Source organism: Cryptomeria japonica, chromosome 5 (genome assembly GCF_030272615.1).
Source record: "Cryptomeria japonica chromosome 5, Sugi_1.0, whole genome shotgun sequence".
Taxonomy (NCBI): Eukaryota; Viridiplantae; Streptophyta; class Pinopsida; order Cupressales; family Cupressaceae; genus Cryptomeria; species Cryptomeria japonica.
Window position 1 is genome coordinate 54,510,141 of NC_081409.1, and position 26,239 is coordinate 54,536,379.

The window sequence follows — 26,239 nt, forward strand, 5'->3', positions numbered from 1 at the left end:
AGGACACATAGTTTCCAAGGAAGGGGTAAGAATAGACCCTGAGAGAATTGAAGCAATCAATAGGGTGTCTGAACCTAAAAATGTGAAAGGTATCCAATCTTTTCTAGGCAAAGTAAATTTTATCAGGAGATTCATTGCAAATTTCGTAGAGATAGTGAAGCCTATTGTCAAATTGCTTAAGAAGGACACAAAGTTTCATTGGGATCAAGAAGCTTCAAAAGCTTTTGATGAGATTAAGAAGGCAATCCAAGAGGCACCAGTGTTGAAATCCCCTGATTATAGTAAGCCTTTTTCTCCGTTTTCTTTTGCTTCATATCACACAGTGGCTGCAGTACTATTACAAAAGGACAATGAAGGATATGAACATCCCATAGCCTTCTACAGTAAATCTTTGCAGGCAACAGAACTAAAGTATGAAACCATGGAGAAACAAGCTTATGCCCTAGTTAAAGCTGTTAAGGCTTTTAGGCCATATTTAGTGAATGCAAACATTATTGCCTATGTCCCACATGCTGCAGTTAAAGATATTTTGTCTCAGTCTGAGGTTATTGGAAAGAGATGCAGATGGATTAATAGAATTCAGGAGTTCAACTTGGAGATAAAGATCACCAAATTGGTGAGAGGTTTAGGCTTGGCTAAGCTCATGACTGAGTCAAATCTCATGAATGTAGAAATACACAATGTTGAGGTTAGAGATGTTTTGGTCACTAGTATTGAGAGGCAACCCTGGTACACAGAGATAATCCAAGTTTTGAGAGGTGACATATTTCCAGAAGAAATGACATACAATCAGAAAAGAACTTTGAAACTCAAGTCCCAAAAGTATGTGCTCATTCAGGGTGATCTTTTCTGGAGAAAAAGAGATGGAGAGTTACTAATGTGTTTGGATGAATTTCAAGCTAAACAGGTGTTGATTGAAATGCATGATGGAGTATGTGGAGGTCACTATTCTGCTAAGACTACTGCTGGTAAGATAATATGGGCTGGGTATTATTGGCCCACTTTATTTAAAGATATCCATGCATATGTTTGGAGATGTGATCCATGTCAAAGATTCTCCTCCAAGCTTAAGTATGAAGGAGCCTTACCCCTAAATCCAGTCTCTGTAGAAGCTCCTTTTGTCCAGTGGGGCATTGATTTCATTGGAGAAATTATTGAGAAGTTAGGGAGAGGTCATGGATGGATCATAGTGGCCACTGATTATTTCACCAAATGGATAGAAGTCATCCCTACAAGAAGAGCTACTAGTAAAATTGTCATTGATTTCCTGATGGATAATATTGTGACTAGATTTGGAACACCTGCAAAATTGGTAATGGATAATGCTATGTGTTTCAGATCAGAAGAATTTGTAGGCTTTTGCAATAGTCACGATATACTCATGTCATACTCACCACCTTATCACCCCGAGGGGAATGGACAAGCAGAATCCAGCAATAAAAGCCTATTGAATATCATCAAGAAAATCCTAGAGGAGAATAAAAGATCTTGGGATCAAAAGTTGAAGTTAGCTCTATGGGCAGATAGAATAACAGTCAAAAAATCCATTGGAATGTCACCTTTTGAGTTGGTTTAAGGTACCCAAGCCAAACTGCCGGTAAATAACCTACTTCTAGTGTATAAGTTTTTGCAGAATGAGGACATGGAGGTATCTGAACCAATGGAGAACCGAATGATCCAAATTGTAGAAATGGAAGAGCTTAGGACTTCTGCCCATAAGAAAAATCAGAAAATCCAATTGTAGTCAAAGTATCTTTTTGATAAAAGGACATCACTAAGGAAGTTTCAAATTGATGACATGGTTCTTCAGTGGAATGCAAAAAGACAGGATAAAGGAAAGCATAAAAAATTTGAATCACTATGGATTGGCCCTTTTGTGGTTTGTGACTTAAATGGTAAGGATTCATATTTCTTGAAGAATATGGATGATGAAACGCAGGAATTTCCAGTGCATGGACAATTCCTGAAGCATTATTTCTCTTAATGTCCATGCACAGTAGGTCTTTTGTTTGTACATATTTTGTTTTCTTTCCTGCTTTTCTGGTTTTGGTCTATGTTTTGGTCTGTTTCTCCAGAGTTTCTGAGTTTTCTTGTGTTGATCTCGCAATCAACCATCCCCAGTCAGAGCCGCTGTTATCACTGATTAAAATTGGGTTTTTCTTTTCCCATGATTGGCTATAGTATGTTGAAATTTTTGAGTAGGGTGTAATTCCAAGTGCTTCAGCTTTGTTCTAGACCTTAAGGGTTTAAGGGTTTTTTATTTTAGATCCTATCTTATTTGTTTTAAACCCTCTGGTTTCTAATCTGTTGTTACTTTATTCACTTAAGTTATGGGTCGTGGGGTCGTAGGAAGTATCCCCCCTTGTTATTTGCCTAGGCGATTATGTTGATCAATTGAAAAATTTTATGCCTTGTATGTTTTTCTTCTAAAGTTGTCGGGCCCAGTAACTAGTGCGCATCTCACGGATGGATCCACGGCTCACGCTATTTTGCTAGGCAAAGTTGCACGTAGTTTAAGACCAGCGAAGTTGCGAAAACCACATGACATGCCACGTAGATGGTCCAGCTGGTTGTTGACAGCGAGTAAAATGGCGGCACATGGCACAAGTCACAACAGTCAGCGGGTCAGGACTAAAGGCTGAAAGGCAGGCCCCAGAGGTGAGTCAGGTCGCAAGTGGAGATGACCTGGCAGGTACAGCTGTTAACGATTTATTGAAGCCCTGTAGTTTCTTATTGACAAATAAGAAGGTGATAAATCAGCGCTGAATGTGACAGGGCGCCAGGTGTTCACAACGAGTCAGTGGGCCCACCCCTCCTGAGAGCTTTTTCAGAGGATTAAACGCCGATCAACTTCAGAGATGATCCGACGGCCTGCGTTATTTTGCAAGGGTAAAGTGCTCACTCTTTATGCCTGCGAAATAGCGAGAATGAATGAGAACCGTCCACGTGTCATGATGATGACCTGGAGTATAGAGTTGTTGAGATGAAAGTAGGGCCCCATGGTTTTCTTTTGGCAAATGATAGAGCGACAAATTAGCACCGAATGTGACAACGCGCCAGGTGTTCACGATGAGTCAGCAGGCCCACCCCTCTTGAGAGCCTTTTCAGAGGATTAAATGCTGATCAACTTCAGAGATGATCCGACGGCCCGCGCTATTTCGCAAGGGTAAAGTGCTCACTCCTTATGCCCGTGAAATAGTGAGAGTAAACGAGAACTGTCCATGTGTCATGATGACACGTGGTCTAAGAAGAAAGTGTGGGCCTGCCAAGGTGGAAACGTCGGTATAAAAGGAAAGACATGTGGCTAGTATCAAGTGGAATGCAAAGGGAATTTCAAGGCCAATGATTCGATGCCACGTGGTATTATGCAGCCAATAAAAAGCGAGACCTAAAAAAAGGCCAAAGCCATCAATTAATCTAACGCTCGATCAAGTTTCTTTTGATCGAACGGTTGGTGCTATTTCACAGGACTAAGCTGCCCGATAGTTATGCTTCGCGAAGTTGTGAAAGAGCAAAATGGAACACTTGCAGGAATGTTGTGACCCGTTGGAGCGAAAAATATGAATTCTCGTATGAATTCAATTTCGAAGGGACGACCGGAGCATGCGGAATCAATGTTATAGTTAAGGCCCTGAGTACAAATATTTGATTTCCTAACTACCAAGTGAAGATATCTTTTAAAAGATTTTGCAGAAGAGCAGACGCAGAGTTATTTTCTTCAGATACAGAGCAAGTCGGTTCAGTTGCAGAAAAAATTCCTTCAAGCAAAGATCAGGTTCTCTCATATTTTTGTAGCAATTCTTGTGTGGTGTTCTAAGTAAGATAATTCTTTTGTTGCAGGATTGTTTAAGAGTGATATTCATTTTCTTGCATTTTCAAAATGGCTCCTAAAAGGGAATTTTCCGGTAAGGTTAACTATTTAGAAAGAAGTGTATGTGATGATTTTTTAGAACAGTTGACGTTATCAACCAATCAGGCATCAAAGGCCAAAGAGTTAGTGCCCAGGGCTCCCCGTTTGAAGATAGGAGAAGGATTGTATGACAAAGGTAATTGGCTGAGAGACCCACAGGTTGGACTATCCAGGTTGGGGTTGTTTAAAGTTGGATTTGGAATGAGAAATTCTTCTACCCCTCAAAATAGTATCTGGGAACTAGATGTTGGGAAATTAGTAGTCCCAGGGGTATTGATGGATACAGACCTACTAACCCAAATGGCATTAAATTATGATCCAGTCACAAGATGCATCCAAGATGTAAATGGGAAAACCCTTGTGGAAATTAATGCTAAAGAATTTAGGACAGCATTTGGACTTAATGAGTTCACAAACTTCCTGGAACCTATAAATTTCACAGCATTAGCCCAAGTTTACAGTGCACAGAGGAGTCATCTCAGGAATGGACCTCTCAAGGAACTTTTTGTGAAAATAGGAGGGTTAACAGTTGTAGGACCCAACACACAAGAGCCCTTCTCATTAAGTATGTTTACCCTGAGGGCTAAAGGAATGTATTGGGCACTTTGTCAAGTTCTAGGAGAGGATGCTGAAGCAAATATGCCGAATCATTACTTGCTAATGATTGTCCAGATTCTGAATCCTTCTCTTGCTATCACATTTCATTATGCCTCTTTCATTACCGATGCTATCCATGGAGGGTTGATAGGAATAAAGAATGGAAAGGTGGATAGACCTTTCAGATGGTATTCACTCTTGATGCACCTTTTTCTCTTCAAAGGTGGTGATTATTTTGCCAGTGGACTAGACCTGGTTAAGGAGAAGGAAGGAGAAAAAATGCCAGTACAATTATGGAGTACTGTATTGTCATGGGACAGAGAGGATGCTAGTTTCTTAAAGTTTGATAAATATTTTGCATCCAAAATAAGGACTCTCCTCTGCTCTGATAACCCAAGAGTCCCCAAGGTTCTTTTGGAATTCATAAGGCCAAAATAATTCGCAGAGAACATCAAAATTGTTTATAACTAGGGTGACATTTATTTGTATCCAGTCTCCACAGTTTTCAGAGATTTTGGTTTTAGGGGTACTCCATTTTTGTTACCTTACCAGGTCCCTCTCAAAGTGGGAATAGCGGAGATCCTTAGGCAAATTGGTGGCCTACAAAAGGCAGAGTTGACAAGTAGAGGTAAAGGGACTATTTTCCCCGCAACTACCATAGCCCACCAATTCGTAATAACAAAGGGAGGCTGGAATTGCTTTGAGGATTTCCTCAAACCTTATCATTTATCCACTGCAGTGTCCAGGTGTGCTGATCCAGAGGACTTCTTCAATGGTGTGTTTAGGAAGAAGGTAGCATGCAGAGGTAGGCCTCATCAATTCCAATTTCCTGAAGACCTCATCAGGAATGAATTTGATCTAGATGAGCAGGAACTGAGGAAAGAAAAGTGGGTGGCTTATAAGAAAGCCTTGGATTTTGTGCATCAGTTTGATGCTAGCTATGACCCATTGTCTAGCTTCTTCCCATTAGAAGAAAAAATAAATTTTTTGATTGTTTGCTTTTGAAGATGTGATGCAAACACTAAAGGAGAAGAGGGAAGCTGTGATTAAGAGAAACCCTGAAAGGGCCAGAGTGATCCTAAGCAGGTCAACTTCCAGCAAAGCAATTCCTCGTAGTGATTACACATTGCATAAGAAATTAGGTTACAGTGTGCTGGTGCCTAGAACAGGAGAGCCCTCTACATCCAAAGGAAAGAGGAAGATACAAGATGTCATTGAAATCCAAGATAGCCCAAAGAAGCAAAGGGTGGGGAAGGAAGTGCAATCAGATACACCCTTGTATTCCCCATCCCAATCCCCTATCCATATAGGAGATGAACAAGCAGCAGCTGAACACCTCTTGCAGTTGGGTAGCTTAGGGGAAATTGCATACACCTATGATGAAGTGGAGGAAGGGATGCCAGAAGAGCCCATTGATGCTGAAATGGATATTACCTCCACTGAACTAAAAAGGCCAGGAGTGGGATCCTGAGATAAAAAGGGCAAGTAGTGCCTTTTTAGTTGATGACAACTTTGTCACATCGGAAGCATTTATGCAATTCATTTGGAAACAGCATATAGATAGATATAATGCTAGATGTGAGACAAGAAAGGCTGAGCAGCCCAATAAAGATCTAGCCTCAGTGGAGGAAGAAATAAAACAAGAAATGATGGAGGAATTCAAAACCATCACCCCTGAGCAGGGAAGAGATATGGTAGCACAAGCTGGAGTGCTTATCTTACCAGAGTGGGATATTGCAGATGCCCTGGGGTTAGATGCAGTAAGAAAAGAAACCAAACCCATGGAAGGGGTTACCTTCAATAAGGATAATGTTGCACTAGTCATGTGGTCTCTCAAGAGAAATGAGAGCAAGAAAGGCAAAGACACCCCAGGGTCAAGTTACCTTGGTGGAATGATGGTAAAGAGAGTATAGATTACAGGGGTAGTAGAGGCTGCTAGCACTGTGTTAGAAACTGCAAAATTCAGTGTTGCAGTGGCAGAGAAGGAAGCCAAAGAAAAAGAGGCCCTCCAAATTAAGTTGGAAACAATTTTGAAGGCCTATAACAGTGCCAAGGAGGAGGTGAGAGGTAAAGATAGCATCATTTCTAAGTTGCAAAGCCAGTTGATGGGACAATACCAACAAGGTGAGTCTTCAACACTGATGATTTCCTCTTCTCCTACAAGACCTCCACCTACTAGTCCCATCATTGAACTTCCACCATCTCCAACACCCTCCAGCTCTCAAATGATTGAGATTACTCCCCAAGAACTAGAAAACCTGAAACAGGCTCAAGCCTTATATGCAGGGAAGTATGAGGAGAAAGTAAGGGCCACAATCTCTAGGTTTGCAGATACAATAAATGCCTCATTGCTTTACAATAATGTGGGAAAAATTATGGAGATGTGGAATGAGCTGAGGAGAGATAAGGCCATTTTGACACCCATTTTTGATAGATGGAGACCTAGGGAGCAAGATCTAGAATTCATGTGTGTATCCTGTGATGAGGCAAGAGCCAATCCCATTATCAAATCCACTTCTGATGTTGCAAAAGTCTTAATGCAATTGGCAACAGAGGTGGATAATGTGGATAGAAGGGTTAAATTGCTTAAGAAGGAATACACTAATCAAGTTTTTGAGTTGCTTCCAGGAATTTTTGCTAATCAGGATCAGTTAAAAGACAAGCAGATATGGCTTAAGGAGATAGAAGCCAAATTGTCAGCAAGAATCAAAGGAATCATTGATCTTGATGATACTTCTTTTTTTGTCGTGACAATACAAGAGATAGAAAAAATTAAGTCACATTATGGTTTTCCTAATTCAGAAGTCAACAAACTGAGGAATTCTTGGAAAAGGTTGACTAAAATTAAAGATGATGTGATTAATTTTTCATGACCGATAGAAGAGATATATCGTGAGTGGGAAACTAAATATGCCACCCAGGATCCAGAACGATTGGAGAGCGTCCCTAAAAAGACAGAAGAGGTTGCAACAGAATAACAGGTTGAAGTAACTGTAGAGGCTGAAAAGTGCTTGTAACTGCTTTTGCGAAAAGCTTGTAACTTCTTTATTTTGAAAGAAATGATTTGTAACAAACTCTCCTCGAAAGGTCCGAAGCTTTGTGCATCCATGTTGTTATAAATGGATACCAGGACTAGAGGAAGAGAGATCACAAAATTTTGTAAGAAAATGCTGCAGAAATTTATCTGAGCTTTTCTAAGTCTAATGGAGAATCAGAATTTATTGTAATGTTTCTTTAACTGAATATGAATATACAGGCCATTGGTTTTGAGTAAAGCTTTGTGTTGTCTTTAAGTTTGTTCACAAATTTATTTACTGTATTCATTCTGAATAATCCAGGGTTGTTCTGTTTGAAATGGAATTGCAAAGCAATTTTAGTATAAGTGTTTGTTAGCTTTTCTCTTTAGGAGAGAAATTAAATACGCGGGATCACTCATACCAGTAAATTCTTTGGGAGGAACTTTGAATTTTGAGGACCATAGCTTAGTTTGGAATACTTGAATTCTTGTATGTGTCAGGCATATATAAGGATTAATGGAAACCAAGCTGATGGGAAGTATAAAGATGTATTGTTTAAGGAGTTTTATTTGAGTTTAGATGACTCTGTGACCTTGGATAAGGCACTGGTATTAATTGAAGTTGTTTATTGCATGCTTTGTTGATCGAAATGCTGAATTTAAGTACAATTTCCATCCTTTGTTTTCAGTTGATTTCAAGGTGAATAAATCCACTCGTTTTCTGGACTGGTTTGCTGTGGGTTTATGTTTGAAAGTGTGAATTTAATTCACAAAGGTATACCCACCTGGGCTCTGAGGAAGCCCGAAGTGTAGAAGGTTTAATCAAACCTTGTCATATGTTGTCTTGAGAATTTCCTTATCTTTGATGTCTCTTCTGCACTAAACTCAAATCATATTACTCTAAGGATATTAAAGGGAATCAGATTTTGAAGACAACAGGTTCATGATTTGGAAGTACGCAAGTAAATCTTTCAGTTTGATATTCAATTTAGTGTGTGTTCTTGAGGTTCGGTATAATGATGATGAAGATTCTAGTAAGTGGTGATGTTGTGGTTGTTGCTTGTGGACTTTTCTAGATCATTTTATATCTGTTTTGATGGTCCACATTGATCATTGTGTGCATAATTGATCATTTTATTAATCAGGTGGTGTTCCTTGTGTTATGCGATATTCATGATGATTGTGTTGGGATCTAAGAACACTGAGAGGGGGGGGTGAATCAATGTTCTGCTGAAATCAACAATGTTTAACTTTATAAACCATGCATGTATGTACCGGTAAACAAATAAGCATATAACAAGAAGAAAATAAACCATCCACATAAATGAACACCATAACACACATAATTTATACATGGAAAAACTCAATGAGGAAAAACCATGGTGGGATTTGTAACCCACAATATCAGTTCATTGACCATATGAAAAGATATTACATAAACAAGGGCATGCACTTGCAGGAAGGCATACTGCCTAGAGCATACTGCTCATCACTAAAGAGCCTCATTGACTACAAGCTTTCTGCCAAAGTAAATTACTAAAAAGTGAACTCAAGAATGCATCTGCTATGCCAGATAGAGTTCCGATTCTGGTTCTTCTCTGTACTAGTTCATAGTCTTTAACTATTACCGGTATTACTTTTCCTCCAAGAGTGCTTTCCTTGCTATCTATAGATCATTGCATGATACAATGTTCGCATACAAAAATGATGCCCATACATATATTTTTCTTCTCACAGTTATTCCATATGTCTATCTCTATACCATCTATGCATCTCTTAAATTGACCTAGCAGACTGACTTATATACCTTTTACATATGATATGCCTTATGTCAGCTTACAATGCATTTACAAAGGATATTCAATGTTGTCCTCAACAATAATTACAAAATGATTTACTAAAATAAATCTTTCTTGATGTTGGTTTCCTTGAAGTATTGATGTCGGTGTACGCCTAAATACATCTGATGTCGGTATATGCCTCCTAGTGTCAATTTGTGACTTCCATCAAGTCTTGTTTCCTTCTATCTGAACTTGTTTCCATGAATGACAACAAAATGAGTCCAATGAGTGTCAATTGCCAACAATATCCCCCTTTGGCATTGATGGCAACACTCTTGTGAAAAATGGATTCCCTATCGGTGTGCTCCCCCTGAGCAACACACTTCAACTGATAACATATTCTCTGATATTTTTCACATATGTACACACTCCCCCTTTGACATTAATGCCAAAGGTCGGTGAAGGAATAAAAAAATGAAAGAATACAGTTAGACTCATTCGAGCTTAGTCATCTTTAGAATTTCTAGGTATGCCTTTTCCAGCAACAGAAGATATGTGTCCCATCCTGACTTGAAAGTGTCTGATACTGATGTAAGTCCACTGAGTAAGTGGGAAAGTGATTCCTTCTCTTGAGTATCTACCAGTGTGGGCTTGGATAGCATGTCCTTGCATTCTCTCTTGTGAACACCCAAACAGTCAAGTCTTGGACACACCAGTCCTCTTAAATTTCTTTCTCTTCTTAGTATTTTATCTTTTTCTTTCTCAAAAGAAAAAAAATGTTTCTCGAAGGACAAAATTTGTCCATCAACAGATGTAGTTAGCCCATCAAAATAATTAGCAATAGTATCCATTTTGTCATATAATTATTTCAATCTGTCATTTACATTGGTTGTTAGACTTCCTATATTACAACATACTCAATAAATATTGGTGCATTGTTTCAAACAAACCTCAATAGAGATAAGTTTGTCTACAATTCTTTCCTTTAACAATTTCTAAGTGGCCATCATCATTAGTTCTGTTGGACTTAACTCGGAAATTGATTTCTTCTCAACTTGAGAAGTGTCAATTTCCAAGACTCTTGCCGGTGAATCTATTTTGTTTGCTGGTATGGACTCAGTTGATTAAACCTTATCCATCTCCACCTCTTTTACACCGGTAGCTTCGCCACTTGGTGCAGTGTCGGTTACTCCTGGTGGAGTATTATCCATGGTGTTTCTAGTGTCCTATACACTCTCTTTCTCAAAATTGGTTTGTGCCAATATAAACTATACACTCTCTATGACTACTGGTTGTGGATGTGTGCCTTTAGTTGCAGCCGATTGTGATTGATAACTCAATGATGAACTAATAGTACTAATCCGGTACTGAGAGGGGGGGGTGAATCAATCCAGACAAAAATATAGTCCTAAACCGGTTTGACAGTAGACACTTCAAATGACTGGCAAATAGTGATACCGGTTTGAAACAGAGTGCAACTGATAAAGCTAAGAATGACTGAGACAAGCATTAACCGGTTACTCACTTAGCTTTTCACTCAACTCAAGATTACACTACCATTTCACCCTTATGCATAAATAGGTAATCTATCATCAGATCATAATAATAGCTAGTTCAACATGTTTTATTGACAAGCATAAAACACAAAACCATCATATGCTTGACAGACAATAGCAAAGCATCACACATGAGACACATATTTTTCACGTGCAAACCCAACTGGAAAAAACCACGGTGGGGATGAATACCCACAAGCTATTTTTGAACTCTTTAGAAGTTTGCTCTGTTAGAAGCCTTGTCTAGTTAGAGACATTACAATAGGTTCTACTAGGGACCAATCCTATTAGAGATCACCCGGTTAAGGGATGGCTACAATACCTAGTTAAGGGTTAAACCCTGTTAGAGGTTACCTTGTTAGAGCATTTCAAGAACTCAATAGCTAAAGGATTTTGAACTCAATAGCTTTGAATTACCCTTTTCAAAGATTTACAGCAAGCCGGTTAAGGCTACCCTGTTAAGGGATTTTCCAACTGTTGAGGTGTTGTTGGCCCACTTGTGGTCTGCCCAATTAAAAAAATTTAAGTCGGGCCCCTCTAGTTGTGTATCAAGTCTCCATAGACTTTTTCCCTTTAAAGTTCTGTGTTAAATTCCAGTTAAGTGAAAACGAACGTCTTTAAAAATCTCTGAACCATTGAACCCCCTTGAACAAGTTCAATAGGGTTCATTCAGTTCGATTGGGTTCATAAGTTCAACCGGGTTCAAAATGGTTCAACATAGTTCAATAGGTTCCAAAAGTTCAAATAGTTCAGGGATGTTCAACATGTTCAATGAAGTTCAAAGGTTCAATGCACAACCAAAATGGAGAGGCAAAGCAATCAGTGGACAAATTTGGTCAACCAACAAAAGTTTGGAAGACGAATATTGATTCACCATTTACTTAGGTAGCAACTGATTATTTTTCTTAGAGGATTGTGAAAGATTTAGCATGAAGAATGTTTATAAAGTTTAATGCAACCTGTAAATACAAATTTTCTGAGATAGCAAAATCAATGTCTATGTAGGGGGTATATCTCTCACTTCAATAATTGGATCAAGCTAGATTTTGGATATGTTTTATTAAACCTATTTTCACAAGTTCTCACCAAAGGAATTGTGGAAATTCAATCTGGACTGCAAGATACACTTAACAGAATACAAGTCTAGAACAAAGAACATTTTCTGATTTTTATGATAGAAAAACTGTCATGTTGCGGGGGGCATATCTTTTCATTCCACTGTTGGATTTTGTCCATTGTTTTATATGTCGTGCATAGACAAGTTGCGCACATTTCTCCCAGAGCGATTAACTGAATTATGTCTCCTTCAAAAGATATGGTTGACTAAGTGCGGGTCTATCCAAAGTGACCAACAACAACCAAGTTTCTTGTTTTCAAATATTAAAAAGGCATGACTTATATTTGTAATGATGGAGCCCATAATTAATTCATAAAATCTTATGTATTTTAAGTTCTAATGTTTTCAAATGAAAACATTACAATTAAAGACTACATTGAAGCCAAGAAAGTGTTGAAAGAATGAAGACAATTATTTATATTCAACTGTCAAAGTATGATATGCCACGATTCAGTTTTTGGAACTGAAAATGTCTCACCGAGATGAAAAGAAGGATAAATATGAAAAAGAAAGGGGAAAAGAGGGTTCTTTTTCTAGCAGTCTATGTGCTATAGGAAAGGGCAATAATTTCTGAGTTTTTAATTATAGCAGGGGGCATGTTTTCTTTGCCTACAACTGTAATTTACAAAACTTGAGTCTTGGAACTCATTTTGATATTGAAGGAATGGAGAAGTCATTTAGGAGTCTTTGAATTCTTTATTGCTATCTTCAGATTTTATTGAGCTTTGTATCATTAATATTCTTTTTCAGTATCATTCTTGTCATGACAAGCTGTAGATGTGATTAATTCTGGAATTTTGTTTTCAGATTGAGTTACCTCTTGGGAAGGATATGTGCTCCTACCTCTTTAGTTATTTTCTATGGGTGTTGGGAATATGAATTGTGTTTTCTTTCTCCTGCATTCACTTTATTTAGTATTCAGTCCTCTTCACATTTACTTCATGGTTATGAGTAAGTGTTAGTGCCTTTATTTGCTTTTTGGTTAAAAGCAAATGTGTGGTTTAAAACCAATTAATTTATTGAACATCTAACTGGGGAGCTGTAACCTGTAAAATTCAGAGGAAGATTATCAATCCCATGATAATCGATCCAACTGTTAGTGCTTTTTGTCCTTCGTTCTGGGCATCAGGAGTTAATTTGCATATTCATTTTTGAAGGACAAATCTGTTCACTAACATATTTTTGGTGACTCTGCTAGGGATTTGAAAGCAAAGATTAGTGCTTTTATTTCTCCAGACTTTGAAATATCTCTGTGTATAAAGAGATTGGTGACTCTGTGTTTCAATTTAAAAATCTTTGGTAAAATAATTCCAGTATATAATGGCTTTGGTTACAGCTCAACCATCGAGGGCTCAAATTGGACCTTTTGCTTTGTCACAATATTCAACCCTACCTAAACGATCAGGTGAATATCTTCCAAAGTTTTCTAGAGATAGAACTCAAGACCCAGATGATCATAGTAAAGCAGTTATTGTTGCATATGGGATTCCCGGAGTATAAGAAGAGGATGTGTTTGTCAGGCTATTTGTTGAAAGCCTTGTCAAAGATGTTGCTGAATGGTTTCAAAATTTGAAAGAGGGATGCATTACTAGCTGGAATGATTTAAAGGTAAAATTTCTTGGAAGGTTTCAGCTTGTGGTTGACACTTACAAATTGTTGTTGAATTTCTTTCAAATTCAGATGAAAAAGGATGAATCAATGAAAGATTTTGTTGATAGGTTTAATAGGTGTGTTGGTAAGATTCCTCAAGCTTGCCAACTGAATGAAAGTAATCAGCTATGTGTTTTTATTGCTGCATTACAAACTGAGATTAAATTCTTGTTGATACGTAAGAAATTGCAAAACTTGGAAGATGCACAAGAAGAGGCTATTAAGGTTGATGATGATATGTTTTTGAGTGGAATGAAGTGCATTAATGAGTGTAGTGTGGAGATGCCACATTCAGAAATTTATTTTCATAATCAAAATTTGAAACCCATAGAAAAGCTTTAGCAAAGGAAACTCATATTGAAGGCAGCAAAACCAACATCACCCATCTCATATCACCAGAATCTAACAGTCTTTAATGGTGAAGATTTTCATGCATGTCTTATGGCTGAAAATAGCTCTCATAGTATTGCAATAATCTATCATTTGCATGTTGAGGAGGATGATTCTTTTGAAGGTGAAAATGATCACAATTCAAAATCAGAAAATTTAATATCATGTGTAAATGCATCTCCCGTTGAGCGAAAGTTTGGTAATGAAAAATTAGATGAAAGATTGTTGGAAGATATTTATTTTTCTGAATTTGATTCTTTTACACTTGAAGCTTCTAATGTGATTCGTACTAGTGGTCTTGATTAGGCAGACATGAAAGATCAGCATGGACAAGAAATGTGTATTGGCAATAAAAGCAGGGAATATTTCTCATCTTAATGAGCTGACAAAATTTGAATCTTTTCAATTTGATTACATGCAAGATAATGATGAATTTTTGCAGCCCAAATCATTGGAGACTCATGAAGGTATTGAAGCACAAACTAAGGAGAACTTATTTTCCCCCATTACAACATCATACACTCAAACTAAAATGGAGGTATTTAAGTTTGATTGTAAATATGAACTATTTGTTAGTCCTCCCATGATGGAATCCTTTTGCTTTGAAGATGGTGTTTTTAATACATCCTTTGAGAGTGAATATTCAAAGGATTCAAATTCAGTTTCAAATAACAATTTTGCAAATGACCCTCATCATCTTGGAGAGAATTGCCATGGCAAAGGTTTATTGTATTTCTCCAAGACTCCTATGGAATGCATGAGTTTTTTTAATACAAATCAGCCTATTCAATGTAATGCTACAACATTACAGCCAGAAGTCTATAAAGTGGATTGTTTCCTGAGACCTAATGTGTTATTAAGAAAGCTTTCACAATATATTATTATTGGGTCTTCTATAACAGTGGTTGCAGGCTATCTAATGGGAATGATGCTCTTCACATTTCAGCCACTTTTTCGAACTGGCGGGTACTTCTCTCAACCGGTAAATGGTTTCACTTGAGCAACTACATGCTTCTCTTAAGATATGGGCGGTTTTCCCTATTCCTTGTAAATAATTTTTGTTGTGTTGTAGCTTTAGGTGTTTTGGTGTTGGTGTGTGCTTTCCCTGCTCCCTTCCGCCGACTGCAAGTAGCTCCTTGTGCTTTGTCTTCCCTTGACTTTGTTGTCCAATGGTGCTAGGCACTATTCTCAACCAAATATTATGAAAGTTCTCTGCATTTTGTAAGAAAAAAAGAAGCCCCTAGATAGAGCCAGTTGTTGGCCCACTTGTGGTCTGCCCAATTAAAAAATTTTAAGTTGGGCCCCTCTAGTTGTGTATCATGTCTCCATAGACTTTTTCCCTTTAAAGTTTTGTGTTAAATTCCAGTTAAGTGAAAAAGAACATCTTTAAAACTCTCTGAACCATTGAAACCCCTTGAACAAGTTCAATCAGGTTCATTCAGTTCAATCAGGTTCATAAGTTCAACTGGGTTCAAAACGGTTCAAAGTAGTTCAACAGGTTCCAAAAGTTCAAATAGTTCGGGGATGTTCAACATGTTCAATGAAGTTCAAAGGTTCAACGCACAACCAAAATGGAGAGACAAAGCAATCAGTGGACAAATTTGGTCAACCAACAAAAGTTTGGAAGAGCACTATTGATTCACCATTTACTCAGGCAGCAATTGATTATTTTTCTTAGAGGATTGTGAAAGATTTAGCATGAAAAATGTTTATAAATTTCAATGCAGCCTGTAAATACAAATTTTCTGAGATAGCAAAATCAGTGTCTGTGCAGGGGGTATATCTCACACTTCAATTATTGGATCAAGCTATATTTTGGATATGTTTTATAAAACCTATTTTTACAAGTTCTCACAAAACAAATTGTGGAAATTCAATCTAGTCTGCAAGATACACTTAACAGAATACAAGTCTAGAACAAAGAACATTTTCTGATTTTTATGTTAGAAAAACTGTCATGTTGCGGGGGCATATCTTTTCATTCCACCGTTAGAGTTTTCTCATTTTTTGATATGTCGTGCACAGACAAGTTGCACACATTTCCACTTGAGCGATTAACCGAATTATGTCTCCTTCAAAAGATATGGTTGACTGAGTGCTGGTCTGTCCAAAGTGACCAACAACAACCAAGTTTGTTGTTTTCAAATATTAAAAAAGCATGACTTATATTTGTAATGATGGAGCCCATAATTAACTCATAAAATCTTATGTATTTTAAGTTATAATGTTTTCAAATGAAAACATTATGATTAAAGACTACATTGAAGCCAAGAAAGTGTTGAAGAATGAAGATAGTTATTTATATCCAGCTGTCAGCATATGATATGCCACGATTTAGTTTTTGGAACTGAAAATGTCTCACCGAGAGGAAAAGAAGGATAAATATGCAATAGAAAGGGGAAAAGAGGGTTCTTTTCCCAGTAGTCTTTGTGCTACAGGAAAGGGTAATAATTTTTGAGTTTTTAATTATAGCAAGGGGCATGTTTTCTTTGCCTACAACTGTAATGTACAAACTTGAGTCTTGGAACTCATTTTGATATTGAAGGAATGGAGAAGGCATTTAGGAGTCTTTGAATTCTTTATTGTTGTCTTCAGATTTTATTGAGCTTTGTCTCATTAATATTATTTTTCAGTACCATTCTTGTCATGACAATCTATAGATGTGATTAACTCTAGAATTTTGTTTTCAGATTGAGTTACCTCTTGGGAAGGATATGTGCTCCTACCTCTTTAGTTATTTTCTATGGGTGTTGGGAATATGAACTGTGTTTTCTTTCTTCTACATTCACTTTATTTAGTATTTAGTCCTCTTCACATTTACTTCATGGTTATGAGTAGGTGTTAGTGCCTTCATGTGCTTTTTGGTTAAAAGCAAATGTGTGGTTTAAAACCAATTAATTTATTGAACATCTGACCGGGGATATATACCCTGTAAAATTCAGAGGAAGATTATCAATCCCATGATAATCGATCCAACTGTTAGTGCTTTTTGTCCTTCATTCTGGGCATCGAGAGTTAATTTACATATTCATTTTTGAAGGACAAATCTGTTCACTAACAGGTGGTGAGAGATCAATAGATATTACAATGATCTGGTAACAGCACTCAATGCCAATTCTGATCTACTTAAGCTCCTCTTCACCTTCTGCACTTACACTCTGCAGGTATCACTTCTCTTCTTTTGGTCTAGCAAGAATCACGTATCCCTTCTCTTGGATACTCACACACAACTTTTGCCAACAACCTCAGAAAGAGACACAACATTGACCTTATAGGAAAACAGATAGGTCGGTAGCATAAACACTAAACCCTAAACCTGTTAGGTTAAGGAATTCAAACGGTTCAATCCTAACTATTATGCACACTGCATTAATCTCCATCATTCATTTTCCACCGATTTCATGGCAGTTGATAACCCATCACACGTTATCACCATTTTATAGACTTCTCACATTCCCTAGGGTAGATAGGAAAAATCTCCTTCATGCAAGATCCTTCACGTGCACAAGGCTTATGTGGCAATATGATCTATTCTTTGTTACCATGCTAACTCATCACACAAAGTCACCGGTTGAGCCACACAGGCTTGAAGTATTTCAACCGAAAACCCTAAAGTTGAGACTACCAACTGGTAGTCATACAACGCTTCCATGTGTCGGTTCCCATAACCATGTTCACCTTGAACAAGCACACCGCTTCACTTTGGCACAAATGCTGGTTCACAATGTTATACTGATTCTCTCATATGCCGGTTCTTACCTCTTCAGCATATTGACATCAATGACAACATACAATGTCATTATGTTCTCATACCGGTTCACATAATGCCAACAATCTCCCCCTTTGGCATTGATGGCAATATACAAATATATCTCTCCACTTCACATCTTCTCCCCCTTTGACAACAATGCCAAACTGGAGGCACAAGCTTCCCTGTTTCATTATGCTACTCCCCCTGAGGAGTAGCATCCTTCAACACACCAATCCAAAATAATTTTGACTATGCAATACTTGACTGATGTGGAGCATATGCTTTTAGTTTACCTCCTGGAGGGGCAACACCCCTAATTCATCTCTTAAGTACATAAATGTAGTCTTTAGGGGGGGCTTCGTGAATATGTCTACTAACTGCTCCTTACTGGAAACATGTTCTAGTGCAATCTCTTTGTTCTAAACCTTTTCCCTCAAGAAATGATACTTAAGCTCAAAGTGCTTGGTTCTAGAATGTAAAACTGGATTCTTGGAGATATTAATTGCACTAGTATTGTCACAAAATATACTTAGTGGTTTAGATACAGGAACTTTGAAGCCATTTAATACATGCTTCATCCAAATTGTTTGAGTGCAGTTCATGAAAGCTGCAACATACTATGCTTCCACTGTAGACTGAGAGATACAACTCTGCTTCTTACTCATCCATGAGACTAGTCTACCACCGAGGAAGAATGCACCACTAGTTGTGCTCTTTCGGTCATCTACATTACCAGCCCAATTAGCATCTGTGAACACTTTCAAGTTGAAATCCTTGCTATATGGATACCACAATCCATAGTCAACAGTTCCCTTTAGATACCTAAGAATCCGCATGACTGAAACCAAGTGGGATTCTTTTGGACTTTGCTAGAACCTTCCAGTAATGCCAATTGCATGTGCAATATCCAGTCTGCTATGCACTACATAATGCAATTTACCAATCATTGATCAGTATTCCTTCTCATCAACCAATGCTGAGTCATCCTCTTTGGATAGTTTACAACCGGTCACCATCAGTGTACCAACCAGTTTTCTATCTTCCATGCCAAAGGTCTTCAACACCTCTTTGACATACTTGGACTGAGTGATAATGATTCCATCTCTCATCTGCTAGATCTGTAGTCCAATGAAGAACTTAATCTCCCCTATGAGTGACATCTCAAACTCTTTCTTCATCTCATCTGCAAACTCATGACTCATCTTGTCATCTCCACTAAAGATAATGTCATCAACAAATACCTCACAGATCAGGATCTGATCTCCTTCAGTCTTCAAGTAGATATTTCTATCTTCACTTGTTCTCTCAAATCCAATCTTCACAAGATGGGAATGCAGGCGTTCATACCATGCTCTAGGTGCTTGCTTTAGACCATATAAGGCTTTATGTAGCCTACACACCATGTCACTATCTTCATAAGGCAAACCCATCTGGTTGCTCTATATACACCTCCTCTTCAAGTACACCATTTAGGAATGTAGATTTTACATCCATTTGATATACTTTGAAGCCTTTAAAAACTACATATGCAAGAAGCATACAAACTCCTTCCAATCTGGCTACAAGAGCAAAGGTTTCTCCATAGTCTTCTCCTTCTTCTTGGGAATATCCTTTGCACACCAACCTGGCTTTGTTTCTAATCATTGTGCCATCCTCATTTAGCTTATTTCTGAGGACCCATTTGGTACCAATGACATTTTTGTGCTCCAGTCTAGGTACCAAGGACCATGTACCATTTTTCTCTATCTGGTCAAGATCCTCTTCCATTGCACACTTCTAGTTTTCATAGGACCACACAAATTAGTATGTACAAGATCAAGCAAGTTGTCAGCAGTGAAAGATTTACCTTGAAAGGTTGAGGAAGATATTTTCCCCAATTGACACTCTTTGTACAAGGTACTATCCGATTTTCTTAGCACCGACAGCCCTCTAACTGCCTTGATCTTACTAGCCTTCACAATGTTATCAAAGTTTAGATGGCAGAGTCTCCTATGCCATATCCAGCTATCATCAAATTTAGCCATAAGACATGTACTTATATTTGCATTCAAATGAAATAGGTTACCTTTGGTCTCCATGCCGATGGCTACCAATTCACCATTCTTTCCTTTGATTCTACAAACTCCATTTTTGAATTCCAAAGTGAGGCCACTATCATTCAGCTAGGCAACACTCAGAAGGTTGTGTCTAAGACCATCAACCCAGTACACATTGTTAGCACTACTCTTTCCATTCAGAGAGATGGACCCTCTACCCTTGACCATGCATGGTGCATCATTGCCAAAGCAAACCACACCACCATCATACTCCTCCAAGGATAGAAACTTGCTCCGGTCACCAGTCATATGGTGAGAACAGCCACTGTCAATGATCCACTCATTGGAATTATCAAATCGGGAGACAAGAGCCTTCTTGTCTGACACATCTTCTTTGATAGCAACAAACACAACATCTTCATTTTCTTCATCCTTTGATTCTTCATCTATGACACCTTCATCTACTGCCACAAAACAGTTTCTCCAGTTTCCTCCTTTGAATTTCTTGAACCTTTCCGGTTTGTCCTTGTTGTCACCATTAGGACAGTTTACAACAATGTCTCCTATCCAGTTGCAAGAAAAACATTTCAAAGGTGGCTTACCTTTGTATTTGTCAGTTCCTTTAGGAAGTTTCCTGGCAAGGAGAGCTTCAAATGCCATCAAAATCTCCTCATCATCCATTTCTCTACTCTATCTTGGTTCACCACTAGTGCTAGCTTCTTTTCCTTTTCTGGATGGTATAGCCGAAGCTTTAAAAGGTGATTCAGTCTTTTGAACACTGCCATCGAAACTATTTAGCTCATAGGTTGTCAACTTGGCTATGATGGAGTCCAGGGATACCTTAGTCTTGTCTATTGATCTCAGCTCCTAAATAGCAGCAACCCTTATTGCATAGACCGGCAATAGGGATCTCAGGACATTTCTTACCACAGTGGATTCTTCTATTTTACCACCTGCACTCTTGATATCTCCAAGAATGATTTTGTTTCTTATTCCATATTGTTGAATGGTCTCACCTTCAACCATCCACATATCTTCAAACTTCCTTCTAAGGCTTTCTTCCTTAGCCTGTTTTACATGCTCATCACCACCATAGATATTTTAAAGAGTATCCCATACCTCTTTGGGATTTTCCTTATCTTGGACATCAATAAACTCAATGTCAGATAAAATACTAATTAGGGCTTCCATGACTTGCCCATTCTCCTGTATCTCTCTCTTTTAGTCATCGGTGAGAGTACCGGTAGGAGCAACATAGGCATTCTCAACATAGTTCTAGTGTTGAGAACCTATGCTTCTAATGTATATCTTCATTCTGTCTTTCCATATACTAAAATTTTCTCTGTTAAACTTTGGACCTTCCCTCTTCATCATTAGATAGTGATCTTTACCTCAAGTGGTTAAGCTTATAACACACAGAACATAGAGGACGCTCTAATACCAATTGATAACTCAATGATAAACTAATAGTATTAACCTGGTACTGAGAGGGGGGAGTGAACCAGTCCAGACAAAAATACATTCCTAAACCGGTCTGACAATAGAAACTTCAAATGACTGGCAAACAGTGACACCATTTTGAAACAGAGTGCAATCGATAAAGCTAAGAATGACCAAGACAAGCATTAACCGGTTACTCACTTAGCTTTTCACTCAACACAAGATTACACTACCATTTCACCCTTATGCATAAATAGGTAATCTATCATCAGATCATAATAACAACTAGTTCAACATGTTTTATTGACAGGCATAAAACACAGAACCATCATATGCTTGACAGACAATAGCAAAGCATCACAAGATAAAAGCATCACACATGACACACATATTTTTTCACGTGGAAACCCAACTGGGAAAAACCACGGTGGGGATGAATACCCACAAGCTATTTTTGAACTCTTTAGAAGTCCACTCTATTAGAAGCCTTGTCCAGTTAGAGACATTACAATAGGTTCTGCTAGGAACTGATCGTATTAGAGATCACCCGGTTAAGGGATGGCTACAATACCCGGTTAAGGGTTAAACCCTATTAAAGGTTACCTTCTTAGAGGATTTCAAGAACTCAATAGCTAAAGGATTTTGAACTCAATAGCTTTGAATTACCCTGTTAAAGGATTTACAACAAGTCGGTTAAGGCTACCTTGTTAAGGGATTTTCCAACTATTGAGGTGATTAGAGATCAATAGGCATTATAATGATCTGGTAACAACACTCAATGCCAATGCAAATCCGCTTAAGCTCCTCTTCACCTTATGCACTTCCACTCTGTAGGTATCACTTCTCTCCTTTTGGTCTGGCAAGAATCACGTATCCCTTCTCTTGGATACTCATACACAACTTTTGCCAACAACCTCAGAAAGAGACACAACATCGACCTTATAGGAAAACAGATAGGTCGGTAGCATAAACCCTAAAACCTAAACCTATTAGGTTAAGGAATTCAAACGGTTCAATCTTGACCGTTGAGCACACTGCATTAATCTCCATTGTTCGTTTTCCACTGATTTCATGGCGGCTAATAACCCATCACACATTATCACCATTTTACAGACTTCTCACATTCCTGAGGTAGATAGGAAAAATTGCCTTCATGCAAGATCCTTCATGCGCACAAGGCTTATGTGGCAACATGATCTGTTCTTTGTTACCATGCTAACTCATCACACAAAGTCACCGGTTGAGCCACACAAGCTTGAAGCACTTCAACTAGAAACCATAAAGTTGAGACTACCAACCGGTAGTCATACAATGCTTCCATGTGCCAGTTCCCATAACCATATGTCGATTCACCTTGAACAAGCACACCGCTTCACTTTGGCACAAATGCCAGTTCACAGTGTTATATTGGTTCTCTCATATGCCGGTTCTCACCTCTTTAGCATATTGACATCAATGACAACATACAATTTCATTATGTCCTCATACTGGTTCACATAATGCCAACAATGATCGTGTCAAAATTGGAGTAGAACAGCCTAAAATACCCTTTCCTTTTGATTTATCAGGAATTGTAGGGGATGTTTCCTTTGCAAGTTCTTCCTGAGATGTGAGAAAGTCTGTGTTTTTCTGAAAGAATTTTGTCCACCCCTTACTTGTCTCATTTACCACTTCATTCACTCTACCCATCATAAGACTTATTTGTCGGTTTCTACTACTAAAAAATGTCCCATTAGCAGCATCTATACATCTTTTCATCTCTTCATTATTTATAGTGCCATATTGTTTTAAAAGTGCAACTTCCTTGATTTCCTTATCCTTCTTGATAGCATCAAGTCTCCTAGCTTCAAGTTTATTGTATAGAGATAAAGGTATCTCTCTCAAAAATTCAACTAATGTCTTCTTATAGATATCTATATACAATAAAATAGCTTCCTCTAACTCATTTTGCTCACTCTCTTCAAAAACTTTATGATATTTTGATAAATTCTTTAATATCACATCTTTTGTCACTTCATCAATAATTTCAGCACAGGTCATTGTTGTCTTACTAGATCCGGTATCATCACCCTTCTTTTGTTTGCTTTTTGTTGCCAATGGGACTGGTTTCCTCTTCTACATAGGCCTCCTTACTAGTGGTGGAGGTGCAGTAGGTTGAGATTCCTTTCTGACAAGTCTCCTCCTTGGTTCTACCTTTTGTTGCTCTATTGATGGTTTTACCATCTCCTTCCTTTGCACCCTTCTAAAAGCTAGAGGCTCATTATCATCAGGGCTAGAGTTAGAAGTGATTGGGTAAATGTGAACTTGTGGCTTCTTCACTTCTTCAATAGCAGCCTCTATCAATTTGACTACCTATTTAGATTTGGAACCTAGCTGAGTATCTATCGTGTAAATCACTTTCTTCACATATGCAAACATTTTATCAATTTTCTTCTCTCTCCTCTTTCTATTGAAACTTTATTTCACTTCAAGAGCCTTTTCTCCTACTGTACCAAAGTTCTCTTTCTTATCATCTAATGGGGCATCTAACATCATCTTTGCATAAAGCTCAAAAATACTATTATCTACCTCATATCCAAGCTCAATGATCCAGATTTGCTTGGGTTCAACTGCTTCCATGAGTGTTTCATCAGTTTTCACCATTAAACATATGTCAGTGGAATACTTCTCCACAATGTTCTTAGAGATTCTTTTCCTTTTCCTCATGTTCTCCTGAAATGTCTTAAAGTACCCCCAAAGCTTCTCATCCCTCCCAGTACTAAGACCGGTGATATCCATTTTGCTTTGTATACCTAACGGTATGTCATGAGCCCATTGCTTCTTTCCTAAACTAGGTAGCTCATTCAGGAAATAAAGTATTAAACAAACAATTAAGTTTCCATATCTGAATGTTCCTTTCTTGGTTCCTTTGATCTTCTTAAGGTTTAACATTAACTCCTCATCCATTCACATAAGTCATATTTCACATTATTTCTTAACATTTGATATGTGGCATGAATGCATGAACTTGCAATAGAGTTCAAGCAATTTGATTGAGTTACCTTATATCCTATGATCATGCTTGCAAATTTTATGTCTGAGTCGATTATTGTGCTTATCCTCATTGATCTATTATCCAGTGTGGAACCAGTGAGTTTTTCAAACTCTGTGTTGGAAATTTTCTTACCAGGTTCTTGTCCAACCCTAGGTAAGTTGGTGACAACTTGAATAGATTCCTTTATGATTATGTAGGGTCTGTCTAACCATATGAATTCATTATGAAATCTACTCAAGACGTATCTGATAACTTCATCCTTGAATTCTGGTAAATGCAGAATACCGGTTAACCCTAGATCCTAAATTGCCTTAAATTATGATTTAATATTTCTAGTGTCTCCCAGTATCATTGATTGATACACTCTTTTTATGTCTCCAATGCCCAGATCCTCAAGAGTGCAGTGGATGTATGCCCTCACATCTTCAACATACATTACTCCTTCAGGAACCCTAGAAAACTCTCCCGCAATGTCCTCCTTCTTCGCAATTTCGGGAACCTCCTTAAAGACTGGTCTTAACCTATCCTTAACTTCGATGATTGTCAAATTTGAAATAAAATTAGGAGTGGAAGATCCAGATGCCATTTCAAAACATACTTGAGTGAATGTCGGTGAGAGATTTGAGTGCTTCAGATAACTGCTTGAAATCCTCTCTCAATGCTTTGCTCGCTCTTAGTTTGCCTTTACTTTGCTCTGATTGCTTGAATGCTCCCAGTGAGTGAAAATGAATTCACTTGGCTTCTTTTATCAGCTAATAAAACCCTAATTTTCTATCACTAATGTTTCACCAACAACCCTATGGATGTCAGTTTCATAGTTAAGTGTCGAGGTAACCTTCATCAATGATAAACACAGTTCTCCAGATTTCTTTCCAGATCTCCTTAGATCTCTTCCGGGGTTGTTGGGACTCATAAAATTTGAGGAATTTAAGAGGCCCATTTCAAAATTTTGCATCTGCACTTTCAAATGACCACCTAATGAATCAACTTAAGAGGCCTACTTTGAGGGCATGTAAAATGCAGCCTGGTGATTGTCATGAGAAAAAATTTGGGAAATGTCTCCTACATCTTTCATTGAGACTATGTTGTGGGTTACAACTTTCATGATTCAATTTAGATCAGTTTTTCAAGTACCCATTTCAAGGGGTGGACTGAAAGTTGTTTTATGCATATGTAGAGCTTTTATCAAATGACTCACTTTGAGGCCTTGCATTTCATGACCAATTGATCATCATGTTAATAAAGTGTACCCCTGAGTTATAGACATATAGGTGTGTCCACATGCCAAATTTCAAGTCCCTATGAATCCATTTTCTCAGTTTGGCAAGCCCAATCCATTTGCAGTTTGTGTTGTTTGCATAAGTTCCTGTTTTAACAGCTAGTCAGAGCACCACTTTGAATATGTGTAATAAATGCCCAGTTGATTGTCACATCAGAATGTTTATTCTAGGGTATTTATAATATGTAGAACAAGTTGTGTTTCCAGTTTGAGGCCCTTACCAATCCATTTGACAAGTTTTCAAAGGTCATCTAATTTGCAATTTGTAGAAATCTGCAAGTAGTGTTTTCTCATAAACACAAAATGGTCAACTTTGAATGCCTGTATCTTTGGCCCAGTTGAGTATCATGAATAAATTCTTGTTGCCCTATATTTTAATCATATAAGTGATGCTCCATATGTATTTTGGGGTCCTGGTCAACTCGTTTGACCCATTTTCCGTACTAATTCCAAAACCCAGTTATGTTGTTTTTCTGCACTTCCTGTGTTTTATCTCTCAAGTGGATGTTTTCAAACCCTTATATATTTTGCCTCATCTATTGTCAAGAAAAAATGATCATTGCATCTTGTTCATTGTCCCTAAAAGTACACATGCCCAGGATCTTGACTTCTTAGAACATGATTTGGTATTTTTAGCAGAGGTGCTTGATCAGGTTTGCACAGTGGTTTGACAATGTTCACT